Raw genomic sequence first — 10,944 nt, 5'->3', positions numbered from 1 at the left:
GATAAAAGAGAGCTATCAAGGGTTTTTTTTAGGAGGTAAATGATATAAAATCTGGCTTTAGGTAATTGAGTTTGGAGGCAGTGAGTAGGATTTACAGATAACTGAATTTTAGAAGTTGCCAATTCTCTTCCCTCCTTTACAATATATATACAACTATTGAAGAACTTAGCACTCAGTTTCATTTGAAACAATATAACTATGGCACCCCCAACAAACTTGAAGAAACAAGAAATCAATTCATCATGGACCAGTAAGTACAGTCATCCCTGTGTATCTGTGGGTTTTGCATCCACAGATGCAACCAACTGCAGATTGAAAATATTTTTTTAAATGTAATGTTGCTGATGTGTACTATGTAGTTAGGACTATGATGGGTGTGTCTATACGGAACACGTACAAACTTTTTTTCTTATCATTATTCCCTAAACAATAACAACTATTTACATATAATTTACATTTTATTAGGCATGATAAGTAACTAGGGATGTTTTAAACCATATAGGAGGATGTGCATTGGTTATATGCAAATAGTATGCCATTTTATATAAGGGACTTGAGCATCCACCAATTTTGGTATCTGCAGAACCAATCCCTCATGGATACTGAGGGACAACTGGATAATAATAGTGACTCTAGTTGTCTTTATGACATTATTATTATCCAAATCTCCTTCTTCCATGGCACACAGTCTCTTCTAATTACTGGATGTGTTTATCAGCTGCAGCTTTCCTAAATAAAGAAATAATAAATGTTTACTTTGCATATCTCATTCCCCTCCACTCCAGGCAATCTGCAATTAGCAACCAAAGCAATAATGAAAGGGGCTTAGAAAGAACAATCAAAGATGTGTGAATTATGTATATAATTAAATTCCTTTGCTGAAACAAATGGAAGAGTTAGCAGTTACACTTTTCAGCTGCTTGTATTGAGCTCCCAGTGGACCCTTCTGAAGGAAACTGCAAAAGGTGGAAATTCTCCTCTGGGCAACCCTGCTGAAGTTCAAGTCCGAAGCAGCTCAGACCACGTACTGTACGTAGTTTTCAACCCTTGTTTGTGGAATAGCTATGTCACTAAACTAAATGACCTGTGGTTAATTAGCCTAACCCATAAAGTTACTGAGCTCTTTAATATGACACAAATCAAATATTTTGGCAGCAAATCAAAAAGTATATCCTATATTTCTATTATCTTGGTTTCTCATCTTTCTCTTTAAAATAAAATGTATTTTTGCACAAACCTTCCAACCACCCTAAAAGTGAATTTTATTTTAGAACTCTAAATTCCTTCTTTGCTTGATTCACGAAGTCACTGTGACCTGGGGGAAGGAGGAATACATTTTTTTTTTTTTAGCTAATGCAGCACCATGTTCATACCAAGAGCTCACACTGCTTCAAATCTGTCATTTAATTGGTTTTACTGACCTTTTGCTACAGCCCTAAAAGCAAACAATGCATTGTTTTCTGGGCCAAAATCACTAGGGCACAGAAGTATGGTATCTCAATCAAGCACTTGCAATGCTTTTTTTTGGTGGAGGATTTTGGTTTGATTCACAGATCCCAGCACAGGCCAAAGTGGGGCAGCCCTCCATCTGACCAATAGCTTGAGCCTCTCAACTTTCATAACAGAAATGCAGATATGACATCCACAAATGTCATATGAAATCCACTTACATGACATACACAGTGATATTATGAGTATGTCTTTAATCAGCAGTCAATGCTTTAAATCTTTTGCCAGAGAGTAGATACTTGAATCACCTATCCAGATATTACTACTCCCATGAATACTTCACTTTCCATGTTTCCTTCCTAGTGGAAGAATCCTAAAAACAAAATATCTTGGCTTCTCTCTGCCCTTATGAGCTAACATGACTGGGGAGTTTGGAAGGAGAAGAAACTGGGTGTGAATGAGCTGGACTACTATACTTTCATGAGAGAAAAAAGCCAATATTCTAACCTGCTCTTCCTAAGCCCTTTGAGGAGGGCCTTTCCTGGTCTAATGCTGCCTGAGACCATGTGGATTTGCCAGTCTATTTCTGGTATTCAGGAGTGGGAAGTCCACTTACCTACACTTAGAGGCCACATTTTCCAAAACCAGCCCTATTGGTAATAAAGGTGATGTGTAGGACCTCCACCTGCTGACTGATACATTTTATGCTTCAGTCAATTTCAATTGTGGTTGGTAAAAGGTGGTGTCATTTATTGGGTCCCATCTAATGCCCAATGACTACTAAAGCCCAACTAAGAAAAGTTATATTTAATAAAGACAGACTCCCAAGCCATCCACTCATTCCTTAAGGTTGTAAAGGTTCTAGTCTAATGTCATGTTGTGTCAGTATATTTTGAGCGTATATTAATGTTGACCCTCTCGGAATTGCCTTCACTGAGTCAAACATTTATGTTGGTTTTTACTCAAAGTTAGTATGAAAAAGGGCTATGTAAAATAGCGTGTATCTGTCGACTGTTGCCAAAAAATTTACCTGCTATATGCCTGTTGCTCAATGCTCCACATGTTTATTCCATGTGGTAAGTTTACTTTAGAATTTAGAAGCAGAAGAATATTGTCTTTACTCAAAAATTGTCATATTTACTCAGCCAGGTAGATAGCTGTGTAACCCATAATATTTCTCTTGTTTGATATTGCTCTCAGGTAATTCCTGGTCCAGTATAATGCTTAAGCACAGTAACTATAATAACCAATTTAAACATCATTCTTGCTTCATTCTTTTTGTAGCTTTAATATCTAATTGCAATTTAAATAGTACACACACAATGTTTTGTCAGCCATTCTAAACTCTTTAAAATAGGGATAAGGAACAATTAAAATAATATAATACATACAAATGAAAGCAAAGAATTTCCAGTGTTCGGTCCAGTATGTAAGGAGATTGGAAATCATCACTCCTGACATCACATAAGAAAAAAAGCTGAACAAATTAAAAATCAGCAGTTCTTCTCAGATCCACCAGAGAACTGAGGTCACAAGGCAAACCACACTCTCCAAAACTGAAGCGAGAGACAAATAGATACAGAGAATCACATCATCCTGCAACGAAAGCCCAGGAGCAGGGGCTTCCACAGGAACCGGCACTGGGATAGGAACACTTAGCCTGTGTTTAATTAACTGCTAGAGGCTCAATGTGGACAAGTTTGAGAGATAAAAATTCCAGGGAAGTCCAGTTTGGGGGCGTCTCCACACTTTTCTGAGTTTTACCTCCAAGAGCCTTACCTGGCTCTCTTGGGAAAATTGGGGAAAAATCTCCGCTTGCTTCTGGGAAAAGTAGCCCTTTAAAATAGGTTCAGATAATTCTTTTCTTCTTCTAACAAGGGCCTGCCCTAAATAGAAACTATTTTTTCACAGCAGTTTAAGCCATGTAGGGAAGGGAAATGCTCAATCCCAGCCCACTCTAATTTTCCTCTCTCACCTGCAGGGGAAGCAAAACAAACCAAAACTAAGAAGCATCTATAACGTTTCCATTCCAAGGACACAGTTTCACTAAAAAGCTGAGAGCTAATCTTAAGACTATAACATGTTTCTCCTTCCTCAATATCTTACTGCCTCATTAACAGGCTTCTGTATAATAACAGAGGAAAACAACAAGAACTGCACATCTTAGATCAGTGGTTCTCAACCTTGGCTGCACATTAGAATCACCTGGGAATCTTTTTAAAATCCTGATTTCTGGGCCTCAAACTCCGGAAATTCTGTTTCTTTGTTATGGGGTGGGGCCACAACATTAGTAACAAAGAAACAGAATTTCCAGAGGATGAGGCCCAGAAATCAGGATTTTAAAAAGATTCCCAGGTGATTCTAATGTGCAGCCAAGGTTGAGAACCATGGTCTTAGATCTTATTTAGGAAGAAATTTCTAGGGAAACCAAAGGAAAATATCAGGCACCAGAGAAAATGTTGCCTCTGACATCTACAGCTGCAGCAAGCAGTAAACAGAGCCTAACCAGTAGCCAAATAAACATAAAATCTCACCTTAAATACCTGTTTACATCAGTTCTTTATATCTAGGACATTATGTATAGCTTTCAACAAAAAAACAGTTTGAGGAGACAGAGCAAGCATCAGAACCAAACTCAGATATGGTAGAGAAGTTGAAATCAGACTGTGAATTTAAAACAACTGAGGTTAATATGCCAAGGGTTCTAATGGAAAAAGTGAAAAGAACAGATGGTTAATGTAAGGATACAGCTAGAAAGTCAAAGAAAAAATCAAAAGGAAATGCTAGAAACCAAAAGCACTGTAACAGAAATCAAGAATGCCTTTGGATCAATAAACTAGACACAGCTCAGAAAAAAAATGTTAATAGAAACTTCCAAAATTGAAATGCAATGAGAAAAACAAATGAAAAAGAAAGAAAAGAATATCCAAGAACTGTGGGACAATTACAAAAGGTGTAATCAACACTAATAAAAGAGAAATATGTAAATTGACTGTCACTTCATGACGCCCACCAGCCAATCAGGACTGAGTATGCAAATTAGCGGGACAAAGATGGCAGCGGCCACAGAGCCAGCCAGACCGGGTGGGAGGCTTGGGTCACCCCCTGTGATGGAGGAAGCCAAGCTTCCCACTTGCCCTGGCCAGCCGCTGAAGGAGCTGGCCTGAGCACAGGAGGCTTGGGTCACCCAGGCTGGCCACCAAGGGAGGGGCCTGCAAACGGCCCTCAGCCCCTCACCCAGGCTGGCCACGCCCCCATGGGGTGAGGGTCCCCGCTGGGGAGCATGGCCAGTCAGCAAACAGCCATCAGCCCCTCACCCAGGTGGCCATGCCCCCCCAGCAGGGACCCTTACCCCATGGGGGCGTGGCTGGCCTGCAAACTGCCCCAGCCCTTCGCCCAGGCTGGCACCATCCCCAGTGGGGACCCCTACCCTAATGGGGGTGTGACCAGCCTGTAAACCACCACAGGCCCCTTGCCCAGGCCGCCCTGCCCCCCAAGGGAACCCCCACCCTGATCCGGGACACCCTTCAGGGCAAACCAGCTGGCCCCCACCTGTGCACCAGGCCTCTATCTATACTAATAAAAGAGTAATATGCTAATTAGACTGGGAGACCGTTCAGGAGACCATCCAGATGTTTTTCTGGACAAAGCCATGGTGGTGGGGTTGAGGTAGAGGCAGTTAGGGGCCAAGAGGGGAGGACAGTTGTGGGTGATCAGGCCAGGATGGGATGGCAGTTGTGGGTGATCAGGCCGGCTGGGGGGCAGTTGGGGGTGAGCAGGACAGCAGGGGGGGCCAGTTGGGGGTGAGCAGGCTGGCAGAGGGGGCAGTTGGGGAAGATCAGGCTGGCGGGGGAGGGGGGGTAGTTGGGAGCAAGCAGGCCGGTGGGGAGGGGCAGTTGGAGGCAAGCAGGCCGGCAGGCAGAGTGGTTAGGGGCAATCAGGCAGGCAAGCAGGTGAGCGGTTAGGAGCCAGTAGTCCTGGATTGTGAGAGGGATGTCCGACTGCCGGTTTAGGCCTGGGGCCGGGCCTAGACCGGCAGTCGGACATCCCTCGAGGGGTCCCAGATTGGAGAGGGTGCAGGTTGGGCTGAGGGACACCCCCTACCCCATGCATGAATTTTGTGCACCTGGCCACTAGTATATACATAATGGGAATAAGAAGGAGAAGAAGGAGCCCAAAGAACAGAAGAAATATTCCAAGCAATAATAACTGAGAGCTTACAAAACTACAGATCTAGGATGTTCAGATAGCACCAACCAGGATAAATACCAAAATATCCTTACCTTGGCATATTATATTCAAACTGCAGAAAAATCAAAGGTGAAGAGAAAATCTTAAAAGATATCAAAGGGGTGGAGGGAAATTTACTATGAAGGAACAAAGATAAGAATTATAGGGGGAGAAAGGAAGGTAGCCACATAGGTAAACACTTGAACTCGCCGCCTTCCACAACCACATCAAAATTACAACTAAAATACAGACCAACAATAATCCAGAATCACTGGAAAGCTGGCTGAATGAAAGTCCTACAACTAGAAAAGTAAAGAAGAAAGCACACTGAGACTGGTAGGAGGTGCAGAGTCGCTGAACAGGCTGGTCCAGCACCCCCATGTGCTGCTTTTCTAATTGGGAAATTGTCTCTGCAGAGACTGCCTGGAGGAGTAAGGAGTCCCCCACACCAGACCCCCCAGCCTAGGGTCCCAGAGCTGGGAAAAGAAATCCCCATAACTATGGGCTATAAAAACAGTGCAGATTGGGGCTCAGTGACTCAGAGGCTTCTGGTGACCCAGCTGTTCCTCTTAAAAGGCTAGCACCATGAACTGAACTTACAAGATCCCGCTTCCTCTGAGCTCCAGCACCAGGGTGAGGTTCTGGGAAAAATAGACACATACGAGGAGGAACTGGATTGTCTGTCATTGGGGCAGGAAGTCAGGGGCAGCTTTCTCCCAGACAAAGGTGCTCACAGGGATCATTGTTTTTATGCTGGATAGAACCTGCCCAGTGGCAGGGCTGACTGGCGGCCATTTCTGTTTGCTCCACCCTGGTAATTCCCTAAGACCCCACCTCATCCCATTTACAACTGCACCCAAGCTGTGTGTAGCAGCTTTTGCATATGAATGGCCTGTCCTCAGGCTAAAATCTCTCAAACAAGCTGCAGCTGGGTCAGGGAGCCCCAAACCTATCAATAAAAGGCCCAAGACCCAGCACCAGCATCAGCCTGCCTTGCTTCATAGCTGGGTTTGGTCTGGGCACTTCCAAACCCGATACAAACAGCAGGAATCTGCAGATCTCTCTGTAGCTCCTGCTGGGTGGCCCCAGGCAGTGGCTGACTTTGCACCTCCCTGGATACCCAAGAGCCAGTGTACCAGTGGTCAGTGTCAGACTATACAAGATTACAACTCTACACATCCATAAGTGACACACTCACAGGGCAGAATCAGTGAGTACCATAGCCCTACTGAAGCAAGACACAGGGGTATCTCCTGCATAGCAGCTCTCCCACTGTAGTCGCAGCTAGTCTTCACAGCCAACTGGCCTGGAGGTCAATTCCTCCCAGTGACACCAACAGCAATCAAGGATCAATTATAATAAGAATATGCTCACAGTGCACAAAGGGGTGCACCTAGAGTTCCTAGCTCAGGTCCCTGGGGAGGCTAAGCCACTGAGCCTATAGAAAACCTACAACACAAAGCCACTCTACCAACTCAAGGAGACATAGCAGCTCTACCCAGTACATAGAAACAAACACAGGGAAGCAGGCAAAATGTGGAGACAAAGAAACATGTCACAAATTAAAGAAATGGAAAAAAAGCAAACTACTGGATATAGAGTTCAAAACCATGGTTATAAGGTTACTCAAGAATCTTTTAGAAACCACCAAGGGACTTGGTGAGACTTTCAAGGGTCTTAGTGAGAATGCCAAAAAAATGGAAAAGGATCAGTCAGAAATTAAGCATACACTGACTGAAATAAAGAATAATATTCAGGGATTCAACAGAAGAGTAGAGGATTCTGAGAATCAAATCAACGATTTGAAATATGAGGAAGCAAAAAACACCCAACCAGAAAAGCAAAATGAAATAAGAATCCAAAAATATGAAGGTAGTATAAGGAGCCTCTGGGACAACTTTAAGCATACCAATGTTCGCATTATAGGGGTGCCAGAAGATGAGAGAGAGCAAGATATTGAAAGCCTATTTGAAGAAATAATGACAGAAAACTTCCCCTACCTGGTGAAAGAAATAGACTTACAAGTCCAGGAAGCACAGAGAGTCCCAAAAAAGAGGAATCCAAAGAGGACCACACCAAGACACATCACAATTAAAATGCCAAGGGCAAAAGACAAAGAGAGAATCTTAAAAGCAGCAGTTAGTTACCTAGAAGGGAATGCCCATATGACTGTCAGCTGATTTCTCAACAGAAACTCTGCAGGCCAGAAGGGAGTGGCAAGAAATATTCAAAGTGATGAATAGCAAGGACCTACAACCAAGATTACTCTACCCATTTAGAATTGAAGGTCAGATAAAAAGCTTTGCAGACAAAAAAAAGCTAAAGGAGTTCTTCACCACCAAAACAGTATTGCATGAAATGTTAAAGGGCATTCTTTAAGAAGAGGAAGAAGAAAAAGAGAAAGATAAAAAACATGAACTACAAAATGACAACAAAAACATACCTATCAACAATTGAATCTAAAAATAAATGAATAAGAAATCCAATGAATAGAATAAACTGATGAATAAAATAGAATCAGAGGCATCGACATGGAGCAGACTGATGATTCTCAGAGGTAAGGAGGGTGGGGGTGGGAAGAAATTAAACAAAGATCTTGTATGGATATATGTATTACCTATGGACACAAACAATGGGGTGCAGGGCAGGAACCGGGTGAAGGGAGGTAATGGGGGGGGGGAAGGAAGGACATCTGTAATAATCTGAATAATAAAGATTTTTTAAAATAGGAATGGGAAGTACACTTTTTGTCCAGGGAGTCACACTTGGAGCAGAGGGAATAATCAGTGAATTCACACCTTTACCAAGGGAGGCTTCACATACTAGTAAATGAAATCCTAAACAAATAGTAAAACACTTTCTACTGAAATCATTGTGAAGTGAAATGCCTCCAGCTTGCTGGCTTCCTCTGTGGAGTATTCCCACACATTACTGCTTAGTGATGTTCCATTCACCTTGAAAATCACTATTTGCCAGGACCTGGCAATAAGGTTAGGCTAACATATGGTGGCAATGCCTTTTTATTCAGCAAGTCTAATTGAAACAGTACAGAGTGAGATGATTCAATATAATGCTGGAATTTTGGAATGTGTTAAAGAAGGGATTGGAAGAGTGATAGGCATGGGAGTGCCTCATAGCAAATGACTACTTCCTCTTCTCTCCTTCATTTTCCCTATGGTGCTGCATGGAGTTCTTCATTACATCACCAGTTCAATCATTCAGAAGTTTGTTCTATCAATTCCAAAGAAAAAGACTTATCACAGCCACCCAGCTAAGAGTACTAACCCAGCGCAGAACATGTTGGGTGCTTATTTTTCAAAAAGTATTGCTAACTTTGCTGCCAGACTTTGCTCTGATGTATACTTTACCCCTCAGAACCAGTTTTGCACCACCTTCACATTCAAGAAACACACACAATAATGGGCAATACAGACCTTGGCTATGAAGTGCTTCCAATTAAAACACAGTACGAGGAAATGAGAGACTGTATTAATACTATAAAGCAGAAGGAAGGAATGCTTGTGTGTGTGTTTTAAGGCATAGGTATCTCTTTTGGATCAAAAGCATTCCAAATTTGAAAACCCAATAAAAATAACACTTGTGAATTAAATTCCAGTTAGTATTACACACATGCTGAACTAAAGATGATATTGGTCATAAACAAAAATGTGTCAGCAAACATAAAACATAGTTTCACAGAGCTGAATTTATTTCATTGGACTTTATTACATGTTTGTTTCACCTTCTTGATTGATATTGGTATGTCATCCTTAATATAGTGTATAGTATAATGAGATCATATTTACCTCAAAGCAAATAAATTATGCCATTAATGATAATAATGAGAAGGATTAGATTTGGTAATCTGTAATCAGAAGTTGAAGCTTTAAATTGTACTGTCCCTATATAATGTTTTAATGGCTGCATATTTATTATATAAAGCTATTTACACACACAAAAACTTGGAATTTCCTTCATCCCTACAAATTTTCCACTCTTAGATCAGTTTATTGTGTGAAATGAAGTCATGCACTTTCTGCTTGAATATAAGAATAAAATATTAAAAGCCAAGGTACTCAAAGATTTAGAGCAAACAGCATACTTGTCTATATCCAAACCCAGCTTTTCAATGCCAGCAACTTAATATTTGTTATAAGTTTATAAAGCTTGATTTGCTTATCTAGTTATGTGAATCATTAGGCTGTTTTTAAAAAAAATAGATTTTATTGATTTTTTATAGAGAAGAAGGGAGAGAGATAGACAGTTAGAAACATCGATCAGTTGCCTCCTGCACACCCCCTACTGGGGATGTGCCCCCAACCACCATTTTGGTGAATTCCTCAAAACATTGAAGGAGTAAATTATTCCAATTCTCCATAATCTCTTCCAGAAAACTGAAGCAGAGGGAATACTTCTTAACTCATTCTATGTGGCCAGCATTATCCTAATACCCAAACCAGACAAAGACATAGCAAGAAAAGGAAATTACAGACTAATATCTCTCATGAATATCAATGCAAAAATCTTCAACAAAATATTATCAAATAAATTCTAACCATGTGTTAAAAAAATTATACATCATAACCAAGTGCAATTTATCACAAGTATGCAAAGCTGGTTCAAGGTTAGAAAATCAATGAATGGAGTCCATCACATCGACAAGCTAAAAAGAAACTTCACATCATCATATCAATAGACACAAAAAAAGCATCTGACAAAACCCATAACTCATTTATGATAAAAACTTTGAGCAAATTAAAAATAGGGGATTTCTCAAATTGCTAAAGAAGATCTGTAAAAAATTGACAACAAACATCATGCTTAATGGTATGAAACTAGAAGTTATATCACTAACAACAAAAATAAGAATGCCCCCTTTCACCACTCCCTTTCAGAATTGTACTGGAAGATCTAGCTAATGCAATAAGACATGGAAAGGAAATAAAAGATTTTCATACTGGGAAAGAAGGCATAAAATATGTCTGTTTGCAGAAGATATGATATATCTATCTACACTAATAAAAGAGAAACATGGTAATTAGCGTACTACCGCTACCCTTCCCATTGGCTAATCAGCATATCCTTATGCAAATTAACTGCCAGCCAAGATGGCTGCCAGCAGCCATGCACTGAAGCGAACAGGGAGGCTTGCTTGCTCCAGTGACTGGCGGACTCCAACGTTCCCCGCCTGACTTGCCGGCCTCTCAGCTGCAACTCTAAGCAACTATGTTGCAAATATAGAAGCTAAACAAAACCCCAGAAACC

The 10,944-nt window shown here is 41.2% G+C and overlaps 1 pseudogene; it reads left to right on the top strand.

Moving 5' to 3' along the window:
• Positions 1–242: 242 nt before the first annotated feature.
• LOC106723577 lies at positions 243–9,215 on the top strand (annotated as a pseudogene).
• The last annotated feature ends 1,729 nt before the right edge of the window (positions 9,216–10,944 follow it).

Source organism: Myotis brandtii, unplaced genomic scaffold (genome assembly GCF_000412655.1).
Source record: "Myotis brandtii unplaced genomic scaffold, ASM41265v1 scaffold215, whole genome shotgun sequence".
Lineage (NCBI taxonomy): Eukaryota > Metazoa > Chordata > Mammalia > Chiroptera > Vespertilionidae > Myotis > Myotis brandtii.
This window is presented reverse-complemented; position numbering and strand designations above follow the sequence as displayed.